The sequence below is a fragment of the Sorex fumeus genome, unplaced genomic scaffold (assembly GCF_029834395.1).
Source record: "Sorex fumeus unplaced genomic scaffold, SorFum_2.1 ptg000024l, whole genome shotgun sequence".
NCBI classification, from domain to species: domain Eukaryota; kingdom Metazoa; phylum Chordata; class Mammalia; order Eulipotyphla; family Soricidae; genus Sorex; species Sorex fumeus.
Window position 1 is genome coordinate 13,878,995 of NW_026606081.1, and position 26,694 is coordinate 13,905,688.

At 39.3% G+C, this 26,694-nt stretch overlaps 1 protein-coding gene across 3 annotated transcripts in view; it reads left to right on the forward strand.

Moving 5' to 3' along the window:
• Window positions 1-26,694, forward strand: part of DLC1 (DLC1 Rho GTPase activating protein) — a 461,166-nt gene that overhangs the window by 307,689 nt on the left and 126,783 nt on the right. The gene's annotated exons all lie outside the window — the stretch shown is intronic.

The window sequence follows — 26,694 nt, forward strand, 5'->3', positions numbered from 1 at the left end:
AGTCCTTGAAATGTAAAGAAAACCAACCTATAAAGTATTAGAAAAATAAATCAGACATACAGTATCCCCAGAAGGGTTTTCATCTTTATCATGCAGTATTTTGCCCTGTCTGAAACACTATAAGAAATTTTGCCTTTAACATTCTTATAATCCTTAGGAGAAATTTTTCTTCTGTTTATTTAGTTTAAAATAATGTGTCCACAGAATTTATTTTAGATTTAGCATAAATAAGTTATGCATAATTTCAAAAGTACTGTCCATTTTAACTTCAGAAAATGGTTAATATCTTAATTACAATTTTTTATTTTAAAATTGCCTTTTACTGCTTCTTCCTGCTTCCTACTATTAGTACTTTGTATAATAAGTGCCAAAGGCTCTAGTCTTCAAAGAATCTTGCTGAAAACGGATGTCTGCTATTTATAGTCCTTTCTCCTCCATTTTGCTCTAATGAATGCTTTTAAAGCTGTTGGAAATTAAAGGTTGCCAAAGCTGAATGTCTAGTCTATGAGGGCAATTTGTCCAAATTAACTTATTACTGTGGCCTGATGGGCAAGGATGAGCCATCTGGCTTTATTTCTTAGGAAATATCTTCCAAGAGAGTGATTTCTGAATGAAAATTTGATTATATTTTCAATTCAAAAAAACACTAGTTATCTTACATATTAAACCTGCAGAAAAATTATTGTTAAATTTTTTGACAAAATTTTAGAAGTTCAGGACAGTCTCTACTTCATTGCTTCATCTATTGCACAAAAAAATGGACACAAGTTACCCCCCCCATTGCTAAATTTCTATATGCAAATATAGAGTTTCATACTTTGGAGCAATTTATTATTTTTCAAAGATAAAAAATGATGAGTTAAAGGTATTGAATCTCTGACCTTTAATCTTTGAGGAGAATGCAATGCATTTATTCCACATTTTCCCTCTGATTCCAAATTTAAAAAGTGGTAGCAGCTGTTGACCCAGATTTTAGCTGTTATTATACCTATATTTTACCTGTCACTTACATTTAAATATAAATAAAGGTCACTTTTGTCCACTGAATTTCACTCTCTGATTAAAAGATATTGAATTCCTTTTTGCATATGTAAAATCAGAATTAAAAAAATCTCAATAAAAGATAAAATGATTGGCTAAGTTTCTATCACAGGAGTCAGAAAGAAAGTACAGAGTCAGATGATGCCTTGAATTGCAGGAGCCTAAGATCAAATCCCAGATAACCCTGGTTATTAAACCAAAAAGTCAGTTGACCTGATATCCTCAAAAGTGACCTCCAAGCTCTCTGAGTACTTCCTGGGAGCTGCACACCCCAAAAATAATAAAAGACTCTAAAAAAAGAAATAAGCAGTTAGCAGCTGTCATTAATACAATGGGATGTATTATCCACTTCTCTACAAGTACATTATTTTTTATTCTCTAAAAATCCAATTCCCCTTTAAAAAAATATATGTATATGATCTAGTGTTACACATTTTAAGTATGTAATACATTTTTGTTTGTTTATTTGTTTTTTAATTTTTATTAGTGAGACATCATGAGGTACAGTTGTAGACTTACAAATTTTTGTGCTTGGATTTCAATTATACAATGATCAAATACCCATCCCTCCACCAGTGCCCATTTTCCACCACCACGGGTCTCAGTATCCCTCCCACCCCCCAACCCCCAACCCACCCTGCCTCTGTGGCAGGGCATTCCTTTTTGTTCTCTCTCTCCTTTTGGGTGTTGTTTTTGAGTATACAGATCACTCCATTTTTAAGAATAACTGCCATAAAATTTCTGAGCTTGACTTAGGAATTCAAAATTAGTACAGCATGATAGTCAGTGCCTTGAATGTGTCATGTACAATAATTGTATATTGTACAAACTTGGTACCAGTAGTCCAGAGTACTTCAGGGTCTCCCATCTTCCGTTACACAAGAAGGCTGAAGGTGACGCACCTCCTCTCAGGGAGTGTGAAACTCCCTCCCTTAACTCTGCCTCCCTGCACTTGAGCTTCTGATTTCCACCTAGAAACTTATATTTCAAAACTCTGCCTTATGCATTCAGACTTTCAAAAGCTGCCCTAGACGTAAGAACATTTTAAGACCAAGAGCATGGGGGTTGGCATAAATAAGAGCAGAATTCAAATTCTCAGTTATTGAATGGAGGAGGACCCTAGGAAAGCTGCTCACTGTTCTGAATGTCAGTTTTCCTCTGGCCACAGTAATATCTGACTTACACAATAAAGGAAGGATGTTGAAATGAGACCACTCACATCAACTGCAGTGGCTGGAACAGAGCTGACAATAAGGAAAAGATCTTCACTGCTAGGAAATTCAGGACCAGAATGATAGTAGGCAGAGCACATGGCTTGCATGCAGCCAACCTGGTTTCAATCCCCATCACCCCATATGATCTCCTGCCCAGAAGCAAGCCCTGAACTTAGAGCCAGGAGTAAGCTCTAATCACTGTAGCACTGTAGCACTGTCCTCCCGTTATTCATCAATTTGCTCGAGCGGGCCCAGTAACGTCTCCATTGTGAGACTTGTTGTTACTGTGCTTGTCATATCGAATATGTCATAGGGAGTTTGCCAGGCTGAAGCAATGTCAAAAAAATACATAGTAGTGGGGGTTGGGAGGTGGAAGGTGGGAAGAAATGAACATGTTTCTTTTTCTGAAGGAAGTTAAATAAGACTAAGAAACAAAGGTAGTTGAAGATACAGTTTTCAGAATTCTTGACTTATCATTACCTTTACTAAAGATCTCAAACTCTTTTCTAGTTTGTCATCTTTAAAAATAGCATTCCCGAGTGCAGAGCCAGGAGGAACCCCTGAGCATTGCCTGGTGTGTTCCCGCCACCATAAATAAATAAATAAATAAATAAAAGATTGCATTATTTAAAATTGTCTGGGGATGGGGGTGGTTGGTTGTTGGTTTTCAATGACAGTTCTCTCATTTCTCTGCCAGGATCCATGCCAAAATCCCACAAAGTTTAAAGTTGCAACATTTATCTGCCTTTTTTGATTTAGTGTAGCTTCAAAATTTAATCCCTAACTCTCCAGTGTTCATTAGAAAAACATACCATCATGCACCTTTATTTTACTTTTAGCAGAACCTAAGACAGATGTTTAGGAAAGAAACTGAGCAAGGGGGTTTTTGTTTAGTTTTGTTTTGCTTTGCTTTTTGGGTCATACCTGGTGATGTACAGGGTTAATTTCTGACTCATGCATTCAAGAATTACTCCTGGCGGTGCTCAGGGGGCCATATAGGATGCTGGGAATCGAACCTGGGCCGGCCACGTGCAAGGCAAACGCCCTACCCGCTGTGCTATTGCTCCAGCCAGCAAGGGTATTTTATGCTTAATAGATGCTTTCCAGGCTAACCACTTCTGCTCCAACATATTAGTACTAAGAATTAGTTCTCTTAGTTTTTTTAATATTGTCTTGAAATTTTACATTTACACAGTTCTTCATAAGCTAAGTTATGTTGCCTGAAATTAATTACATAGCCATTATGCAAATAATAATTAGGTTGACTTCAAAAAATGACTAGACTTTGGTTCAATATTTATGTCAATAGGAAATAGGCTTGAAAAGGGCTTCGTAAATCACCCAGGTTCTTGCTAAATGTTTTCTTGAAATCTGTATTTGGCTTCAGCTAATGAACAAGGTATCAGTATCTGGAACTGATTACATGCCACTATCATTTTATTAGTATAAACACGCTGTGCGAAAAATAACTTCAGCTTGACTCAAGATTTTACCCTGACTTGAATCACTTCATTCTTTTAATGATAAGAAAGAAAAATAGCAGAAAATATTGACTCCTCATTGCCAGCAATGGTTAAGACTTCTGAGGCATTCGCTGTTGTTTTGTTAACCTCAGATAGATGACAATGCAATAGAATTTATCTCCCCGTAACCCGATCCTCAATTCAAAATTTCCTTACTCTAAGGATTTACGGCATATGAAGATTGTTTTTATTTAATACCAAACAGCTGGAAGGAATGAACAATTCAGCCTTAACCATGTTTCAAAACATTGCATTGACAAAATATCCAGATGACAGGCCAAATTATTCCACTTATTCATGTGTTTAAATATTTTATTGAATCTGAAACAATGTGAGAGAAGATGAGGTACATATTGTTTAGTACAACAGGACCTTTATTTAAACTCCTATGGAATACAGTCCTATCCTATGAAAATTTTCCTCTAAAGCATATACTCTAGCATATACTCAGATATAATTTTGAATTTTTTTATCAAATTCTTTAAAATGTCTTATTTTTAAGGAAAATTTTTTCAAGCTTAGGGGGAAAACAAAGGTACATAAAATGTAGTAAACTTTATCTCACAGAAATATAAATGTATGAAGTTAAGGCAATATTGAAGACTCGTCGGCACATACAAACCAAAGTTATAAAATATGCTATTTTGTCATGGTCAGAAATGTGATTCGGTTCTTGAAAATATTTAATTTTTCTTAGTATTCCAGATTCCTTTCCAAAATATTGTTGCTCCTTGAGAGAAAGCCAACAAATCAACAAAGCTAAATACGAGATCTTCATTTCCTTGGTATTTAGAAAAAGGATATATTGCTTTGCATGCTGCTAACCCCAGCTCGAATCCCAGGTGCCACATGGTGCCCTGAGTCCCACTCAAAATGATCCCTAAGCACAAAGCCAGGAGTAAGTCCTAAGTGCAGTCAGTATGAACCAAAAACCAGAAAACTTAAAATTAAAATACCTATTTATAAATAGGATGCAATGTAATGAAATAGTCTTTTCTAAGCTTTGGAGCGATAGCACAGCGGTAGGGCGTTTGCCTTGCACGCAGCCAACATGGCCGACCCGAGTTCGATTCCTCCGCCCCTCTCGGAGAGCCCAGCAAGCTACCGAGAGTATCTTGCCTGCACGACAGAGCCTGGCAAGCTACCCGTGACGTATTCGATATGCCAAACACAGTAACAACAGGTCTCATGATGGAGACGTTACTGGGACTGCTCGAGCAAATCGATGAACAATGGGAGGACCGTGACTGATGAAGCTTTGCCTAATATAGAATTATAAAGTATGGTGAAGATAACTTGTGATTTAAGTTAAAATTTCAGAAATGGCAAGGTAGTCTCTCATCATTGTAAGTCTCTTGTAATTTCCAGGGAATCATTAATGTCAATTTAAATGAACATGAGTCAAGAGGAAAGGTCAGTTTTTCTGCTTCACACCCTAAGAATAATTGAATTACTTGGTTGAAGTGGCAAAGAAATAAGAACAGGTCTTTTTATTTATTTATTTATTTATTTATTTTTAGTTCTTCGAATATAATTTATTTTTTTTATGTAGGAGTATTGCTATTTATTCAACCACTGATTAGCTGATTGAATTGTGCATGAACTCCACCTTACTTTTTTTTCATTTTTTATAATTTTATTTATTGAATAGCTGTGAGAACAGTTACAAAGCTTTCAGGTCTAAGTCTCAGTCATACAATGAAACACCCATACCTTCACCAGTGCCCATTCTCCACCCCCAACAACCCCAGTATATCCCCATCCCACACCCTCCCCCTAGCTGTGGGGCAGATGATTTCCACATTACTCTCTCTCTACTTTGATCACATTCAATATTTTGACACCAGACCCACCATTATTATTTGAGATTTTTACCCCAACACTCAGATCTACTGAAAAGGAAACAGTAGACAATTTGTTTTCTATTGCTGGTTATGAATAATGTATGATGTCGCGTGGCTGCAGTAGTGGCCACACGATTTTGAAATTCTGAAATTTTAACACTTAAATCAGGAGGGATTTCTGCCAAAACCTGCTGGATTCCAAGATTTGCTCCTGAGTCTCTGGGATCATGGCCTTTAAGCAGCTTGATCAGGAGCCAGAAAGGCCGTTCGTGGGTGATATCTTGGGGTCTCGTTGGGACAGGGAGGACAGGACCGGCTCCACCCCCATCCCTTGAGGCCAAACAAGTTTCGTCACTGTGAACTCAAGTCTGACTGTCCAGTGGCCTCTGGAGGATGATGGTCACCGAACCACCAAGGGGGAGCAGGCAGAGTGACAAAACCCTTTTCCCCCTAAGGTGGCCCATCGACAGTAACCTACTGTGGGGTTGGGATGCATTTCTGCCAAAAGCCACTGGGTTTCGAGATTTGTTTCTGAGTCTCTGGGATCATGGCCGTTAAGCAACTTGATCAGGAGCAAGAGATGCCGTTCGTGGGTGATGACTTGGGGTCTCGTTGGGGTGGGGAGGACAGGACCGGCTCCACCCCCATCACGTGAGGCCCTGTGTGTCTCGTCACTGGGGGCCCAAACCTAACTCTCCAGTGGCCTCTGGAGGATGGCAGCCACTGGGCTACCAGGGGAAACAGGCCAAGGCACAAAACCTATTCACACCTGGGTTGGCCCAGCACCAGTAATCTACTGCAGGGACCGGACGCATTTCTGCCAAAAGCCGTTGGGTTTCGAGATTTGTTTCTGTGTCTCGGGGATCATGGCCATTAAGCAGTTCAATCAGGAACCAGAGAGGCCATGCCTCCAATTACATAGCTGAGCCGGAGGTGGTTTGTGGATGTGTTTCCCACATACCTAACTTTTGGCCGTTTACTTTCTTGGTAAACTTTGCCCCAAGTTTTTGGGCCGAATGCACAGCAGCAATTTTGGGGTATCTGGAAGTCTGAAGGCGCCATCAGGCTGCTGATGCACTCGCCTAACAGGTACAGGTTGACCTGCTGGCGGCACCATACCCCCTCTTTTTATTTTTTTTTAACTTTGTGTATATGTGACTTGTGGAGAATAAGATTCTTTTTTTTTTAATTTATTTATTTATTTATTGAATCGCTGTGGGAAAAATTACAGAGCTTTCAAGTTTAGGTCTCAGTCATGCAAATATCAATCACAATTCCCTTTACCAATACTTATGTTTCACCACGAAGAACCCCAATAAACCCCCACCCTCCAATCCCCCCCCAATGTCTGTGGGGTAGATGAATTCTAGTTAATACTCTGTCTACTTTGACTAGCTTCATTGTTTTGATAAAAGTTGCACCATTATTATTTAGACTTTACCCCCCCCCCAACCTCAGCCATGCTGAAAAGGCATTGTGAAATGATCTGCTTTCTACAGCTGGGTTCAAGAATTAAATGATGTTGCGCGGCCGCAATAGCGACCGCGCGGTTTTGGACTTCTGCTATTTTATTTATCAACCCTGCAAGTATTTCTACTGAGAGTCAAATAATTAAGAGATTGGTCTCTGTGCTTCTGGGGCCGTGGCCGTGCCGGAGAGCCACTCGTGGGGGGCAACTAGTGACCTCGGTCAAGCATGAAGGACGGGCTGGAGCGCCCCCCGGCCCATGAGGTTTCAGTCGCACCCCACCCCTGGCTCATACCTGCTCTCCACAAGGCTCCCATGCAGCCACCATCTTTCTTTCCAGAGAGGAGGAATAAGATTCTTAAGCCATCCCTCCCACACCTCATTTCTGCATTCATCAGTTCAGGACTGTCAGCATCTCCCTGCAATCCTGGCTGTTTCTTCTCATGATACTGTTTTGTCACTGACCCTACATAATGTCTGCCACAGATACCTATGACCAAGTGAACTAGAGCCACCTCTTTATTGAGAGGAATAGCTGCTACACACTAACCAGATAGAAAAGAACCCAAGATGAGCCATTGTGACCATTTGGAGTGAATAGCGGTAAATTTGGTGGTCCAAATATACAAGAGTTGTTGGCTTCTGTGTGTTTGCTGGAGCCACCAACAGCTGAACGCTTCAATCTCTACAAGAATCCACAAAGTAGGCCTTTATTTTTAAATAAATGCAACCAGTCATACTGCATATTAGAAATTATGGTTCAAAGATCCAATTGTTTGTCGTTTAAACTATTTGGGACTTCAGTGAGGTCAAATATGCTCTGTGACTTTGGGGAAGTCATACCTTAGTCCCCTCATCTATTAAGAGGGTTAGACAAGGTAAATATCAAAGTATCTCCCTGCTCTAGTCTTTGATTTGAAATGACAATATTTTGATGAATCATAGAACATGAATTTTAAAAAGATAGAGATTTCAAACTTTTTTATTGGTATTTTCTACAAGGAACACCATTTTTTGTAGGTTAAGAAATGGTAAGGAGGGATTTTTTTTAAGTCAAAATATATAGAAATAGTTACTCTAGAGATGCCTCCTTTAATAGATGAGGTCATATGAGGGTTGAGAAGGGTAAAATAGAGCCAGAGAGATATGACCAACTCTGACTTCATTTCTGGCCCCACATATGGGCACCCCAAGATACACTGATAGTGATCTCATAGCACAGAACCAGGAATCCTGAGTACTTCTAGGTATGGCCATGAAATAAAAAATACATAAGCAAAGAAAAATAAATAATTTCCCTAATCATAAGTGCTGAACTTAGGATTCTGACCAAATAAATTTCTTTGACTCTAGACTAGTACATGTGAAATATTAAATTATCATCCTGATCTGTTATCAAGAGTAAAATCCCTCACTTGAATTTTTCATCTTCCTATTTTGATTTGATAGACATTGAAACTTAGCAAGGAAACCAGGAATTAAAAGAACCTAAAGTTTAGGCATTTGTTAATGAAGTATACACGTCCTTTAGCAGATCACCCCCCTTTTCCTATATGCAACACACAAGCCCCAGTACTGAGTATCTTTTTTCTCTCCCCAGTTAACTGTGTGGTTTTGACACAGTGACCTATCATTCCTTCTCCATGCCTCAAGCAAAAGTGACAATCCTTTGACATGATATTTCTTCACAGCATAATCCTGAAAATCCTGTCTATCTCTAGATCAAGATCCCTCATGTGTATTTCATCAGGCAATATATTATCTCTCATCTTCCCAAGTATCAAAAGCTAAACGAAGAGTGACATTAGCTCAACTAGACTCATTATAACCTGATCTTTTATCCTCGTTTCTTTGTAAATTGCCTTCATCGTGAGACCCACAGACATTGACATTTAAATTTAAAACAAACAAGAAACTGTACAACACACTGGGGAAAAAATATCAAGTTGTTGCATACATCTGATTGGGACTTTGTGGGTGTTCTTGACTGAGATCTGTTCTGCTGTGTTCTCTGTGCCCATGAGCAGAGATTTAATACGCTATTTATATTTGAAGATATCTTAAAATCACGATTTACTGGATGAGAGTGCAGAAATGGCTTATTGGATAGTATTAGTGAAACATCAAAGTCCTTTTCTAGAAAATACTGCCTTTCCTCCCTGTTTGGTGTGCATGAAATCAGTGAACCTAATAAAGCAGAAAAGGCTCATTAGGAAGAGCAACAACGTTTTCAGTGTCCTTTATGAGCAGGCAGTCACCATAGAAGAGATCAAAGCCTCCCTCAGTGGTGTCTGCACATCTGTTTTCTTTTTATCCAAAGTGTTATTTGGTTAGTTGTTTGACAACATCAAAGCTTTTGACCATTAGGTTCTTTGGTCTACATGGGACCAAATTAATGTTGCTAATCCATCTGGTCCCAGATTTAAATGTTGCTGATGGCTTCAGGTCACCATACTGAGTGAAATACTTTCAGATTGTATCATTACTTATTTGCAGCCAGGTTGTCTTTATAAGCATGGAAAGTAGAGACCATAGATCATAATGCATCTTGGGATTTGCCATTTTCACAAAGGAAATAGCAGATAAAATTTTAAATCAGGAGAAAGAATGCACTCTGACTTTCTTAATACCACAGTTTCATTGAGGTATAACTCACATACAATACAATTCACTGATTTAAATTCACCTATTCAGAGGCCAGAGAGATAGCACAAGAGGCACTGTGCTTGTGTGCATAAGTCAACCCAAGTTCAATTCCTAGCATCACATAAGGTCCCCAGGTCCTGCCAGGGTGCTCCCTGAGTATAGAGCCAGAAGTAAACCTTAAACACAGCCAGGTGTAACATCGTTTTCAATTTTAAAAATCAATTTATCCGGGGGTTGGAGAGATAGCACAGCAGGTAGCATGTTTGCCTTGCATGCGGCCGACCCGGGTTCAATTCCCAGCATCCCATATGGTCCCCTGAGTACCGCCAGGAGTTACTCCTGAGTGCAGAGTCAGGAGTAACCCCTGTGCATCGCCAGATGTGACCCAAAAAGCAAAAAAAAAAAATCAATTTATCCATTCAGTAATTTAACTTTAGTACTGTCTGTAGCACTATCCTCCCCTTGTTCATTGATTTGCTTGAGCAGGCACTAGTAACATCTCAAATGTGAGACTTGTTGTTGCTGTATTTGGCATATCAAATACACCACAGGGAGCTTGCCAGGCTCAACCATGCGGGCGGGATACTCTCGGTAGCTTGCCGGGCTCTTTAGTACACTCACAGATTTTTACAATTTTGGAATATTTCATTCCCCCAAAAAGAAACCCTCTATCATATAAACACATTGTGTATTTTAAACTTAGGCAGTTTTATAAGATAATTATATCTCAATAAAGCTAGAGAGAAATTACAAAGAAAAAATTAAGGAAATGCTATACACACTAAAGGTCAATTTCATCCCCCCCAAATCTCCCTCCTGAATCCTAAACAGTCACTAATCTACTTTTTGTTTCTATGGATTTCCTAATTCTGAATGCTTCAAATAAATAGAATTATACAGTGTGTGATCCTTTATAACTGGATTCCTTCATTTAGTATCATATAGTATAATTCAAAATTCATAATGCTATGTATTATGAACTGTGATATAGTTCAACACTTTATTTCTTTTTATTACCAAACAATATTTCCTTGTCTGACTATACGACATCTTATTTATCCATTTTCCAGTTGTTAAACTTTTTTAGTTGCTTTCACTGTTTAGGTACTATAAACACTGTTGCTATGAACATTCATATTCGGTTGTTGTATGCACATGTATTTGTGTTTCTCTTAAGGAAATACCTAAGAATGGAACTGGTAGGTTGATGGTAACTTTATGTGTAATCTTTTGAAGCTGTGCCATGCTATTCTCCAAAGCAAGTGTGCCTTTTAGTAATTCCACCAGCAAAATTGAAGAGTTCTATTTTTATATTCTTACCAGCAATTTTTTTCATTTTTATTTAATTTATTATTTATTTAAAAAAATTTTAATAGTGAGACATCATGAGGTACAGTTACACATTTTTGTGCTTGGGTTTCAATTATACAATGATCAAATACCATCCCTCCACCAGTGCCCACTTCCCACCACCACGGATCCCAGTATCCTTCCCACCCCCCATCCCCCCCATCCCACCCTGTCTCTGTAGCAGGGCATTCCCCTCTGTTCTCTCTCTCCTTTTGGGTGTTGTGGTTTGCAAAAGAAACATTGAGTGGCAATCATGTTTGGTCTCTAGTCTACTTTCAGCATGCTTCTCCCATCCTGGGAGGATCCTCCCAACACCTTTATTTGGTGTTCCCCTCTTTATCTGAGCTCCCTTTTCCCTAGTATGTGTGGTTTTACCAACAATTTTTTACTTAAGAGATTTACTTAGTTGAGTGACAACTCCATATTACTACTGCCATTTCTCCAGTTTCCAGATGAGGAGACTAAGTCAAAGAGTGAAATGATTTGCCTCTGTTCAGACAATTGAGCTAGAATAAGGAAAGGATGCAAACTCAGGTGTGTCTTCTGCAGAGCCCTTTCCCTTCCTCTATTCACTAGATCTCCTTCTAATTGGCTGTGCATTGCATCTCCTCTTTCCTGTTCTTGGATTACTTGCCTGACAGAGTCATGGCTCAGTTGCACACAAGGAAATCCTTCCTTATTGAAAAGTCAATTTTCTACTTCTCTGATTTAGCTTTTTAAAAATAAAACTATTCTTATAGTTATTAAGGATATATGGTTCCAATGATATTAATATGTATGCTTTTGTAGTTTTTTGCCCCAAAAGTCCCCAAAACCCTCCAACCAGAAGTCTGATTTCTTTCCTAGTGTTCCCTCTCCCATCCTGAACCTCTCAGTAATCTAATTTCTTTTGTCAGAGTCCAAGAGTTTATTTTCATTGTATACTGTCCATTCTCCTGTTTTGTTTTTCACATATACCACATATGTGAGTGAGATCGCATAGCCGTTGTCCTCCCTCTAATTTAAATTTGCTTAACATGACACCTTCTAGTTCCCTCCATTGTAGTCAAGATTTCTTATTTTCTTATAGTTGAGAAGTATTTTATTATGTGCATCGTGTGTGTGTGTGTGTGTGTGCGTGTGCGTGTGTGTGTGTGTGCCACAGCTTTTTTACCCACTGCCTGTCATAGGGCATTTGGGTTGTTTCCAGATCTTTGCTATTAGAACTGCACTGAGCAGAGGAGTATATGGATCTTTTTCAACTAATGTTTTTGTGTTGTGGAACAGACTCCAAGGAATGGAATCACTGGATAGTTCACTGGGTAGTTCTATTTTTTGTTTTTTCATAAGCCTCCATACTGTTTTCACAGAGGCTAAACCAGATGAGAGTCCTTCTAGTCCTGAATGAGGGTTCTTTTTATCACCATATTGTCACAAATGTTGTTGCTTCTGGGATTGGGGATAGAGTCCTTCCTCACTGGTGTGGGGTCTCACCAATATATGCCACTATTTGTTTGTTTTCAATTTATTTTAGTCATCCCAGTGTGGCTGTGAAATGGTACTTTTTGTTCTTACTTGCATTTCCCATTCTATATGCATGCTTATGACACTGAACAACAATTTGTGTGCAGTGTCCATTATCTTGTTTTCCCTAGAAAAATGTCAGTCAGATCCTTTACCCATTTTCTAGATCGTAGTTTCTTAAAATCTTGATCATGATCCCATATGGGGATGTAAAAACATTTTTCAAATCAGAGGGATATTACAGGAGGTAAAACACTTGCCTTGTATTTTTCTTGACTGACCCTGATTCAATTCCCATCACCACATATGGTATTTCAAGCACTTCCAGGAGTCACTCCTGAACATAGAGCCAGAAATAACATTGGCATAACTCTGGATGTGGCCCCAATTTTTTATTTTAAAGTAAAAGTTTCATTTCATTTTCTTCCTCAAATTTGTTATTTTAAAATAAATTTCTATGTAATTTATTTTAAGTAAATGGTTTTATTGTATACCTAATTTATATACCTGTATATCCAACATCATGCAAAAGTTTTTGAGGCTGGAGGGGTCAACTAGTGAGGAAAAACTTAAGAAACCTTGGTCTAGTTGATGAAACTTAATCTGGAAGGGGTATGTAGATTGTCCAGTATAGCACCTAGTGACAATGTAGTGCTTACTATTCTCTTGAATGTATATATCATTGTCAGAAAAAATCAAGATATAAGCAGTCTTGGCATAATGGGTTCCCTAATATCAACTCAAACTTTCATAAAATTAGACCTATTATAAGATAAAATAAAAGATAATTTCATCTTGACATTTTATATCATGTAGTTATACAATGGTTATATAATTTATTGTAACATAGGTAATTATTTAATTTTTCACCTCACATTTAAGCATTACATACAAATAATGGTTGAATAGTAGAAACTATTTTATATTAGTTTGATGGCTTTTTATTTTGTAGAGTGAACTTTGGCCTGAGTGCTTTGGTGTATGTGTAGCTGATGTTTAGACTGAAATAAATGTGACAAGGTACTGAATGTCTCTTCTCTTCCACCACCCGATATACACACACAATTCCTTTCCCCTTCATAATTTCATAGATTAAAGGCATAAATGTAATATTTCACAGTTCTCAGAAAGAGTACAAAAAGTTATACATAAGGGCACTAATAATGTTTAAATCTATATAAAAACATGAGTAATGATTATTGTTGCAGTGCAACTGAAGTGGTCATGGTGACTACTAGATTCTTATTCTAATATTATTATAAACTTTTTTCTCTCTTTGAGTAAATATATTTAGAAAGAATTCGGTTCTGGATATGCTTATTTCCTCTCTTGTGACTCATGGCTCCAGTTAAAGAAGTTTCCTCTTCATACAAATAGGAAATACACAATTAGCACTGACTAAAATTTAAAGAGATCTTTAAATTTTATGTATTTGATAAGGAATGTGTATTCAAAATACATGAAGGAATCATAAATTAGATTATGTATTTGCAAATTATGTATTTGACAAGGGGTGTGTGTCTAAAACACATGAAGGGATCATGTCAATCATTAAAAGAAAGTATTTCTAGGGGCTAGAGCAATAGCACAGCCAGTAGAGCATTTGCCTTGCTTGCAGCCAACCTGGGTTTGATTCCCAGCTTCCCATATGGTCCCCCCGAGCACCGCCAGGAGTTATTCCTGGGTGCATGAGCCAGAAGTAACCCCTGTGCATCACCAGGTGTGACTCAAAATGCAAAAAAATAAAAATAAAAAAGAAAGTACTTCTAAAGCAAGTAGTATATCCAGATTAAGCAGTCACTCCTGTTCTCATTCCATGTAATCAACACGGAATACTCACTTGCACTCAATTTCCACAGTTGTTTTATGGCAGTGTCCACCTCACAAGCCTTGGGATTGCACTTTAGTCTAGACTTTGAACAACGTAAGGAATATTTAGAACCAGTCAAGTCACTACTCAGACAATCTCCCATCAGCTCAAAGGCCAAGCATTTTCAGGATTCACAAAGCTACAAGAAGTCCGGAGGATTCAGGTCATATTAGTGAAAGAAAATCAGAATATCCTCTATCCATTTCTAGAGAAAAATTAATGTTTTTTTCTCAAACAAAATTCAGGTTACAAGGTCTGACAGCAAAGAATATTGTATATACTATTGCAGAAAATCTAGGACCTGTGATTACCATATTTACATTAGCATTTCGGTCACATCTAGCAGTGTTCATGGTTAGCTCAATACTTGGGGATCAATAGGGGAACATGAGGTGTTTGGAATTGAACTTGGCCCCCTGCACGCAAAGCATGTGCATCTGTTGAGCTAACTCTATGGCCCACACTGACATATGGGTTTGACTCCCAAGAGTTATTATTAGAATCCCCCCTTAAAGATCAGACTAGTGGTCTGAAACAAGAAACAACACACACACAATACTACTTGACTATGAAAAGAAAAAATATTGCCATTATGACACAATATGAATGGACTTCAAGGTAATTATACTAAGGGAACTAAATTAGATGAGTGAAGGCTATAATTTTACTCTGTGCAGACTCTAAACAAATAAATAAAAATCCGGGGTCAGTAATATGACTCGGTAGTAGAGCACTTATCTTGTATGTTTGCCAGGGTTTGATCTCTGGCACCACAAAACGAACAAAATTTTTAAACCTCTCATAGATGTGGAGAACAGATTGGTGGTTGCCAGAGATCAGAAGTAAGGTTAAGGGGATAAATGAAACAGTAAACAAAAGACCCCGATTATGAAAGAAGAAAATCATGGAGATGAAATTACTATGGTCATGGTGACAGGAAGAAAGGAAGGAAGGAAGGAAGGAAGGAAGGAAGGAAGGAAGGAAGGAAGGAAGGAAGGAAGGAAGAAACTCTTTGCAGTTCTTTTCAAGGCAAAAAAATTAGCATTTTTATATAGTGACAGATGTAATATAGACATCATGATTTCTTAATGTACACAAATGCTATTTTTTATATTGTTCATTTAAAACAATGTGAACCAAGAGTGAGGCAGTAATTAATCAGCTTTGGTGTTGGAGGGGGGCTGGAGTGATAGCACAGCAGTAGGGCATTTGCCTTGCATGCGGCCGACCTAACTGACCCAGGTTCGATTCTTCCTCCCCTCTCAGAGAGCCCGGCAAGCTACCGAGAGTATCTCACCCACACAGCAAAGCCTGGCAAGCTACCTGTGAAATATTCGATATGACAAAAACACAGTAACAAGTCTCACAATGAAGACGTTAGTTAAGCCCGCTCGAGCAAAGCAAATCGATGAACAACGGGAGGACAGTGACAGTGATGGTGTTGGGGGGAAATCTTTAAATTACGAGGAAAAATTAAAATATTTATTTATTTACCTTTTTGCCTAAAACAAGCTTTTGGAAATGGACCTCCCCCTTCCTATGTGCTACGTCTATTGGCATCACAGTGGCCTTCTTAGCTACCTGCCCACCTGTGGTGAGCTCAGAAATATCTATGGAGAAAAAGAAAGGGGAGGCAGTGTTTATCCTCTCTGGTAGTCTGGTGGTTGGTGCCAGTGGGTTGTTCACATTCCTTCCTGAACGCTGTTGGAAAAAAAGTCTCTTGACTTACCCTGTTAGGGAAGTCTTCAGATGTGAATGTGATGATTACATTGGTTGGAGTGTCTAAAGTATTAGGCCTTTGAAAGTGTCTTGGGCCTACTTCAGCAAACCTCAGGAATTTGCTCTTAGTTAAGATCAACTTGTAAAAAAAGAAGTCTAATTTTTTTCCAAGCAGAATTCATGCCTTTAAATAAGAATATCAGCAATTCTGTTTAAAAACTCACAGCATTATAGAAAAAAACAGACATTTCCACTCCACGCCAGATTTTAATCAGTTGAGAGTGAGTGACTAGACTCTCTAAGAATTCTTCAGATTGGTCTTTCATTTCCTGATAGAGATAGGAAAACTCATGGAAGAGCTATCCAAGAAAAGAAGGTTAAAGCTTTTCCTCTAGAAAATCCCTCAGAAAGCTGCCAACATTTAGGTTTATTTCACTGGGCTGGCTAGGTTTTGTGCTTTTGATGGTTAAATTATTTGAAGTATAATTCAGGTGTCAGAGGAGTAATGTGACTTTTGTCCTGCGGAGTAGCTCCAATAGGGATAGTAAGTAGAGAGAGTAAGAAGACAGAGAATCTGGAGGCTGTGGCTTCCGGAGACACTGGCCTGTCTTTCCCGAGCAGTGGACGCTGTCCTGTGCTAATATTGGACAGTTGGAGCTTCAGAGGAAGGAAGAGGGCCGTGCAGGAATAACAAATCAGAACCTTCCCAGAATAGAATTATTTGACCCCCACTTATAGCTTCCCATCCCATGTCCAAGTCCTGCTGGAGAGGGATACACAAGTCAAAACCTGTCCAAGCTTGCCCTTGCCCTTCAACCACCAGTAATCTTCTGAAATGAAGGTCACAGACATTTGAAGCTCTCAGAGACCACTTAGGCTCTCCAGTCACTCAGGAAGAAATGAGTCCACAGCCTGAGTTTTCACTTTGCCGAGAATTTTCTATTCCTCCAGCAGCAGCCAAGGAGCAAAAGTGGGAAAATATGTAGTCATTCATTTATTTCCTAGATAATAAGCTCATCTAAATAGCAGAATCAAAATCTACTGAGAGGTGATGAAATCTTCTAGAAAATTAGACTCCAACTAAGTGTGTATGCCTCAGAAAACTGATAGGTATTCACTGTCTTTATCAAGATAGCACTGTAGCACTGTCCTCCCATTGTTCGTCGATTTACTCGAGTGGGCACCAGTAATGTCTCCATTGTGAGACTTGTTGTTACTGTTTTTGGCATATTAAACACGCCACAGGGAGTGTGCCAGGCTCTGCCATGTGGGCAGGATATTCTCGGTAGCTTGCCAGGCTCTCCGAGAGGGACGAGGAATCGAACCCCGGTCAACTTCGTGCAAGGCAAACACCCTACCCGCTGTGCTATCGAGCACCCATATCAAGGTACACAGTTTAATTAAATATGTTTATTGAAAGTATTAATTTTTTAAAAATTGTAAAGTAAAAAGTGTTTAACATTTTTGCTCCTGATCATTGTTAGAATCGGTACACAATTAATCAAAATGTTACTAGTATATTACAACTTTTGATGAAAATAAATCAGACCACGTGGCTTATTCAACCATACATTCCTTTGTATAGTTTAATTTTTTTTTGACTTTTTGAGTCACACCTGGTGATGCACAGAGCTTACTCCTGGTTCTGCACTCAGGAATTACTCCTGGCAGTGCTCTGGGGACCATATGGGATGCTGGAAGTCAAACCCGGCAACCATGTGCAAGGCAAACACCCTATCCCCTGTGCTATCGTTCCAGCCCCGTATTATTTAAATAAGAATGGTGCAATTTTATTTGTCTTATTTTTTATTTTGTAAAAAGAAACTCTAAAAAATCTAATTTGCATATATTAAAAAAGGTACAATGTTTAGGGGGCTGCAGAGGTAACCCAGGAATTTAAGGTACTTGCCTTGCACGTAGCCAAACCCAGTGCAGTTCACAGCACCACAGATGTTCCCCCTGGCACTGCCAGGCAGCATTCCTGAGCACAGAGCTGGGAATAAGTCCTCAGCACTGCTGGATATAACCCCAGAATGAACAAATGGGGAAAGGATAGGTGTTTTTTCTTTTTCTTTAAGGGTTAGGTTGCTTCAGAGAGAAAACCGATTTATTTCCCCCAAAAGAATTTTAGCAGCCTTAGAAGAGTAAATTAATATTTATTTTTATTTTTATGTGGAGCCAATAACTTCTAGCTGAGAAATCCATGATCTCGCCAGGTGCCAATCAAACAGTATCTGGCAGGGACACTGCTGCTTTTTGGCCCCTGAGACCCGCCAAAATCCCCCCTGGGTCACAGCATCCTTTGACATAGGTCCTTTCTGCTAGGCCCCTCAAATTTTCCAGCCTCTATAATAGCCCAGCTCTGGTCACCACACTTATCTGCTGTGTTCCTCCATGCACGTACATTATGAGCATTCAGCATTTTTTCCCTATGATATATTCTTGATAGTAAGTTTAAGAAGATAGTGTGATTTGTTTGCAATCTCTTAATAAATTACTTGCTTTGAAATGGTCTTTTATTTGTAACTCTATCTCACGCTGATACAATTTTTAAAATGTATATAGTTATGCCCAATTCAATCAGCTTAATCAATGGCTGAACCAGTATCAGTACTCCTACATTTTTTTTTCATTTCATCATCCTATTAATCGTCGATTGCCTCGAGCAGGCCCCAGTAACGTCTCTTTCATCCTAGCCCTGAGATTATATTCACGGCTCTTTAGGAGAATGAGACCCATTATTGTTACTGGTATTTGGCATATTTGGTACGCCACGGGGAGTTTGCCAGACTCTGCCCTGTGGGCAGGCTACATTCGATAGCCTGCAAGTTTGTCCAAAGTAGGAATGACATAATAAGATGTCATTAAAAAGTTTTGATAAGATGTCGGTTCCGGGATCGCGATTTTATAGTCTCTGAGTCTTGGCCGCTGATGGGATTACACGGCGCCAGGGGGCCAGGTGGTGGGTGTGACCCCCGCCTGCTGGAATTTGGAGGATCTGGATGGAAGATGCTCGACTCCAATCCGAGTAGGCTTGGAGGTCTCGGCCCCAGAACCCGCGTGGCTTTGTCCCTCTGCCAGTACCTTCATGTGTGCGGAGAGTGGTCTCAGCATGGTGGTGGCTGGTCCTGGAGGTCTTCGGCTGCCGGAGCCCTGGTCGGGGCGGGGAGGGAAACTCAACCCGCTCCCCTCCAAGGGGTCCCGGTGAGGGACACCCAGGCACGGGGGCAAAAGACTGTCACTCCTACATTGTTTAAAAAAAAGAAAGAAAGAAATGGTCTTGGTCTTTTAGCCAAAGTAAGTCATATGGACACATCTTCAAGAAGTATACAAGGATAAACAACATATAAAACAAGTACTGGGAGCACCCCTATGACCACTACACTCTCTATGGAAATTTATGTATTAAATATGGCATTAAATAGAAACAATGTATGAAAAATACAAGCAACTTATAAATGAAAGATCATAAAGGCTTTTATAAAAAATATTTGAAGCCAGGGAGACAGCTCAAAGGGCTAGATCACAGGATGCCTAAATTTGTCTTCAGCCCCAAGACATCCTCAAGCACCACCAGCGAGATCCAAGAGTTTAAAATATATATATATATATATATATATATATATATATATATATTCAGGTATTTACATACCCTTGAGTCTATAATTTTTATCAAAGCTTATAATCTGATTGTGGAATTTCAGGGTAAAACTAATTCAAAAAAAAATTTCCCAAACATATTCTTAGTACACTTTCCTTTTTATTAGAGTTGGTTTCAGACATTCCTCACATTTTTAGAAAATCTTTTGATTTGTTTCTGTTTTACTATGCAATTTTAAACTCTCCACTTTTTACTGAAATGGAATAAATAGTGAAAAATTAAATGTAGAAACAGTTAAAGCCAATTTGAAAGACTTTAAGACTAAAATAAAATTTCAAATTATAATGTTGTACTTTCATATATATGTATTCCTACCAGACCAATAAAATGGAGTGCTCGTTGTTTATTAGAAATTGGCATTCCAATGGTGTTAGCAAGCCAACTAACTCCTTTTTAAAGTTTCCTGGGCAAAAAATATGTACAAAGAAATGTTTCTATACCAAGTAATGTTGATAGTTTGATTTGGAACATTAAGTTAAGCTGAAGTGAGTTTTATGTGTTCTCTTTTGGCTGTATTTAATAAATGTCATTAGTGGGCAATTTTTCTCCTCCTAGCATTTTCAGTCCTTGTACAAATCTTATTTCATTTAGAATTTCAGAAAAATAACAAGGGAATGATTAAAGAGAGAGTAACAATGCAGAAATCAAGCTTCACAGAGGCAAGTGTATTATTGTATAATTTTTTTTGCGGGGTGTAGGAGACACCTTTCATGCTCACGGCTTCTGACCCTGTGCTTCAGGATCACTCCAGTCCTGGTAGTGCTCAGAAACCACATAAGGTGTCAGGGATCAAACACAGGTCAGCCATATGCAATGCATGCAACCTTTCTGCTGCAACATCTCTCTTTTGTGTAGTCTTTTAAATGATCATTTTCTATTTTCTAAGGAAGGAGTAGTAGGATTATAAAGATAAAGAGTTTCCTCCAAAAGAAATTTTGAAGGACTTGGGCAGGGACATTTCTTGGCTGATGAATCCAGGGAATGAATCAGGTTCTATCATGAGCACTGCTTGGTATGAAGTAGTTTATATATTATATTTATGTTATCCTTTAGTACAACTTAGAGTTTTATTTCCCCATTTTGCAAAAGAGGAAATTTAGAGGAACATATTTAAAAAGACTTCAGAAGATTGCACAATGAAAAGCTGATAAGTCTAAGATTTCAGCCAGATTTGTTTGATTCTAGATCCCAATCATTTCTTGGGAACAGAAGATTCAGAACCTAGGAATCAAAATGGTTGTGGAAGAACTCTATCACAGTGGGTGCTGGGCTGGTGTGGGGGGAGTGGGAAAGGGAGGGAATGAGAATGGCTGGAGTGGAGTGGTCCTGATTCTTTCAAAAGTAGGGGCTGAAGTTCTCATATAGTGGGTAAGGCACTTGCCCTGATTTGACGATGCAGGTTCCATCCGCAGTACTAAGGACATCAGGACTGATCTCTGAATGCAGGGCCAGGAGTAAGCCCCAAGTACTTCCTGGGTGTGGCTTAAAAAACCCAAAACCAAACCAAACCAAAAGAACCCCAAAGAACCCCCCAAAGTAAAGTGATCCCGTCCACCCCAGTGCCAATGATCAAACTCAGGACCTCAGCCTCATACAAATATATATATATATATATATATATATATATATTCACACATACATATATACATATATATCACGGTCACGGTCCTCCTGTTGTTCATCAATTTGCTCGAGCGGGCCCAGTAACGTCTCCATCGTGACATTTTGTTGTTACTGTGTTTGGCATATCAAATACGTCACGGGTAGCTTGCCAGGCTCTTCTGTGTGGGCAAGATACTCTCGGTAGCTTGCCCGGCTCTCCGAGACGGGCGGAGGAATCGAACTTGAGTCGGCCATGTTGGCTGCATGCAAGGCAAACACCCTACCGCTGTGCTATCGCTCCAGCCCATATATATATGGGCTGTATATATATGTATATATATATACAAATATATTCATATATATACATATATATATAATTGACCCTTCAAATTCTACTTAGTCAAATTTTAGAACTAATTTTGAATCTGAGCACTGCCTAGCCATTCTAGAACTCTCTATTTTTACCTTTTTTAAGTTTTTGTATCTCACTTGAAGATGCTCAGGAGTTACTCCTGGTTCTGCACTCAGGAATTGCTCCTGGTGGGGCTTGGGGGACTATATGTATTTAATGCTGGGGACTAAACCCAGATTGGTGAATGCCTTGTCGAGGGACCCAGACAGCCAACAGATCCTCAGATCAACTTGTTTACAATTTACAAGTAGGATTGTCTGCAGACTTCAGATAAACTTTGTAGGCAAACTTGTGTCGTTGATTTAAATAAATATGGTCTTATAGTGTTAGTCACTTTCATAAAAATTAAGAATGAATTTGAATCTGACCTTCCAAAGATATGCATGAAAGGTATCTACAACTCTTGTGCAATGCGCAAACGTCGTTTGGAGGTTACATGCTATCTTGCAGCCACATGACGCCAAGCTCAGCAATTTCTCCAAAATCTACCCTCTTGCATGTCTGCATGTGACCTTGTTCGTGACTTGAGCAAGTTTTGTGCTCAGTACAAATATATTGAACCTTATTTAGAGAAGAAGGATGGATTTTCGGAAGGCAGCCAGTAGTATCTACAGCCCAGACAAGAGGTGAAAAGCAGGACGAGCTTTACAAGTGAATTCTCCAGGTTTACTGGGTTTCAGTTGCTCAGGCTGCTGGTGGAAGGGAGACAAATGCTAAGGTGCTGTGATTCTTATGAAGTCCTGTCACTGAATGATCCACGGTGAGGGGATGTCATGTAGCCAAACTCCCCTATTCTTAGTGTATTGCTCCCGTCCCATCATGACCTGCACAAGGGCCAGTCCTCAGGGCCTGGATCCTGGGAAAGCCGTGGGTGACATCAAGACAGGGATGGCAGTTCTAAAGAGAGGAAGGTTTCTGATTCTTTGTTCCCATGCTAAATGTGATTTAAATACTCAGGCCTGGGCATAGATCTAACGTGAATTCATTCACAGTTACTGATTTTAGTATCACATACGCACCAAAAATTATAAGCAATTAATAAATATTATTCAAAATAGATAAATATTATTCAATATAAAGAGTCTAACCTAAATAAAACATTACCAGTATTGTCAACATGATACCGATGTGGAATGGAACTTTCCTTTCTCAAAGCACTTTTAGCAAAACTGAAATGCAACATAGCAGGAGCTGGAGAGATAGTACAGTGGGCTGGGCACTTGCCTTGAACACAGCCAATCTGGGTTCAATCCCATTCACCTCATATTGCCCTTGAGCCCCACTACGAGTACAGAGCCACGGGTAAGCCTTGAGCACCACCAGGTGTGGGCCAAAACATAAATAAATAAATAAATAAATAGAAATTTCTTAATTTCTAAGTCAATACAGGGTAATCTACACTAACTATTCTTTTTAGGTTTGACATCTTACCATAAAGAAAAGGGATTAAAGCTGCAGGCTTCCTCTCCCTTTTCTAACATGAGAAGTATGTTTTATACAACATACTTTAATGAAAGTGTATTTCTTTATTTTTTCTTTTTGACTTTTTGGGCCACACCTGGCAATGCTGAGGGCTTACTCCTGGCTCTGCACTCAGAAATCACTCCTGGAAGTGCTCAGGGAATCATATGGGATGCTGGAAAGTGAATCCGGGTCAGCCGCATGCAAGGCAAATGCCATCCCTGCTAGACTATCCTTCCAGCCCAAAAGTGTGTTTCTTGATGTAATCTAGATCTCTGTGATAGTCTGTTGCACAGAACCATCAATACCAGTGGTTGCCAAATGAAAATCAATTAATGAAAATTTTTTTTAGTTATCAGAATGTCAGGCTTCCATGAAGTTTCTTACAAACACAGTTTCATATTTTCTAATTGACTGTTTTCCCTGAGGTGAAGAAATGCAAGAGTTTGCACGCAGTTTTTTCCAATGAGCAGAATGGACCCTGAGTGAGGATTTTGTTGTTGGCCAGTTTCTGAGACCCTCTTCCCAGTCTGTGTGTCCCTCTCTGGGCTGTGTGCTGCCAACCGCTATCACTCTGGCCCATGTGACACAATGGAGACAAAATGTGAGGATACACAGTGGCATTTGTATACAGGGCAAACTTTTGAGAGGTGATGGCCTTGGTTTAGGCTGAAAAAGTACAGTTGGACAGGAATTGAAGACTCAGAAGACAATCTTTTCACCTTCTTGTGCCCTGGGGTGGCTTCCAGTAAGGCACTGGCACAAGTCCATGGCATTAAGTTTAAAAGGCAATCACCTAACACCTTCTAACGTGGGACTGCTTTTTGTCACTCAGCCCACAGCCGCTCTTGCTGACGTTCTCAGCTGCGACTTTATGGCTGCCACCGAGCTGCTCTCACGCACACGGTCATACCTCCCTGACTATTGATCTCCAGGAGGGTTGCTGACAATCCCTAGTTCAAACTCTGTGTGGTTCAGGTTGCATTTTCATGCAGTTGTAAGTCAAAGACAACTTGCCCTTGCTTCTCTCTTAAAGCAAGGATGTGTAGCTTCACTCTCGATGCAGAATAAAAATGCTGTATGTGGACCTACCGCTCTCCACCCCATGACCACTGTATTTGCAAAACAAATGTTATAAAAATCAGTGAACTGATAGTGATTCCATAGAAGAGTTGTTCCTTTTTTTTAATAGGTAGCAGAAAATAATATCTGGTTATAAGATTCGAAGAAAAAAATCAATCTTATATCCTGTTTACCTGTTTTATATTCAGAAGTTTGGGAGCATTTGGTTTCTGATAAAATATGCTTTATGTTTTTTTTTCCTTTTTGGGTTACACCTGGTGATGCTCAGGGGTTACTCCTGGCTCATGCACTCAGGGATTGCTCCTGGCGATGCTCAGGGGACCATATGGGGTGCTGGGAATCGAACCTGTGTCAGCCATGTTGGCTGCGTACAAGGCAAACGCCCTACCTGCTGTGCTATCGCTCCAGCCCCAAAATGCTTTATGTTTTAAAAAATTCTTGTTCAGATAAAAATTGTTGGAAAGTGAAGAGATAATATAGCGGTTCAGGGGCCTTGCAGACAGCTGACCCAGATTCAGTCTCCAGCATCCCATGTGCCCCCCAGCCCCCACCAAAGTGGTCCCTGAGTGAAGATCCAGGAGTAAATCCAGAGTACCATCAAGCTTACTCCCAGTGATTTCTGGTCAGTCAGGCCAGCTGGAGCGATAGCACAGCAGGTAGGGCATTTGCCTTGCATGCATGCGGCCAACCCAGTCGACCCGAGTTTGATTCCTTCGCCCCTCTCAGAGAGCCTGGCAAGCTACCAAGAGTATCTCGCCTGCACAGCAAAGCCTGGAAAGCTGCCAGTGGCATATTCTATATGCCAAAAAAACAGTAACAACAAGTCTCACAATGGAGATGTTACTGGGCCAGCTGGACCAAATCAGTGAACAATGGGAGGACAGTGCCACAGTGCTACTATAAATAAATAAATAAATAATTTTTAGGCTATGAAAGACTCCTCTAGAATTCATTTTGTTAAGTCTTTCTTTATCTGGGTCATCCTTATTCTTCTGTTATGTTAATTAAAATTCTACACCTCCTTTGTTTTCAGAAGCTCACCTTATTCCACCTCCCCACCCCCCAAAAAAACCCTCATCAAGTCCTCACCAGAAACTTTATCATTCTATTTTATTTATTGTAACAAGAATATATAAAATAGTACTAGAGAGATAGAACAGGGAGGGCTAAACAAAATATAAAATTCACCATTTTATCCATTTGAAGAGGCTTAGTTCAGGAGTATTTAGTATGTTCAGTGTTGGGCAACCATGATTGTTATCTAATAACAAAACATTTTAATCATTCCATACAGAATCCTCCACACCCATTAAATAGTCACTTCACATTTTCTAGTTCCCCACTCCTTTAAGTCATCTACCTTATCTATGAATTAGCCTATTCTCTATATTTCATATATATAGAATTATGTACATAATTGTGTTTGACTTTCTTACCAAGAATTTTATAGTTTAAAATTTTAAAATTTTATCTATGTTATAGCATATTGCTTTTTATGACCAAATAATATTCAATTTATGATATTTTATTTTATTTATCCATCCATTAAATAATGTACATTTGGATCATTTTTACTCTTGGGGTACTGGGAATAGTGATGTTTGTTTTTCACAAAGGCAAAAACTTACCTTTTTTGCTTTTCGTCAGTAATGTATGAAGTTTTCCATTTTTTTTACCAGTTCTTTATAATTACAGGTATCCTGGTGAGTACAGAATGTTATTGTAATGGTTTTGATATGCCCTTCCTATATTTCTAATGGGAATACTCTTTCCTGTACTTGTCCCTCTTGTTTATCTGTGAAAAAAATATGTGTTTAACTATAAGTACATTCTTCCATTCTATGGATTGTCTTTTGTCTTGATGTGGTTTGGTCTGGGGGGCTGTGCTCAGGGTTGACGCCCAATGATTTCTGGCCAATCAGGCCAGCCATTTTATATTAGGGCCCAGGGATGTAACCCTACATAGGTTCTGTATGCCAGGGTTTGCCAGGGCCACCTCTATAGTCCTTGGAGGCCTCCAGGTCCACAGCCAGTGATGTTCAGGTAACTCCTAGGTTATCCCCAGTGATGCTCAGGATACCATGTGGTTCCAGTGATCAGGGTTGGTCACATGCAAGGTATACACCTTAATCCCTATACTATCTTCCAACCCTCCACATTTAATTTTTAAAGTCAAATTCTCCCAGCCTGGAACCAAGGCAGACAATATCTCATTTTAATTCTCCTTTATTTACACATCATCAAAAGCATTTGAGAAATGGCCTTTTTAGGGCAGATCATTAGAATGCAAGTGAATGT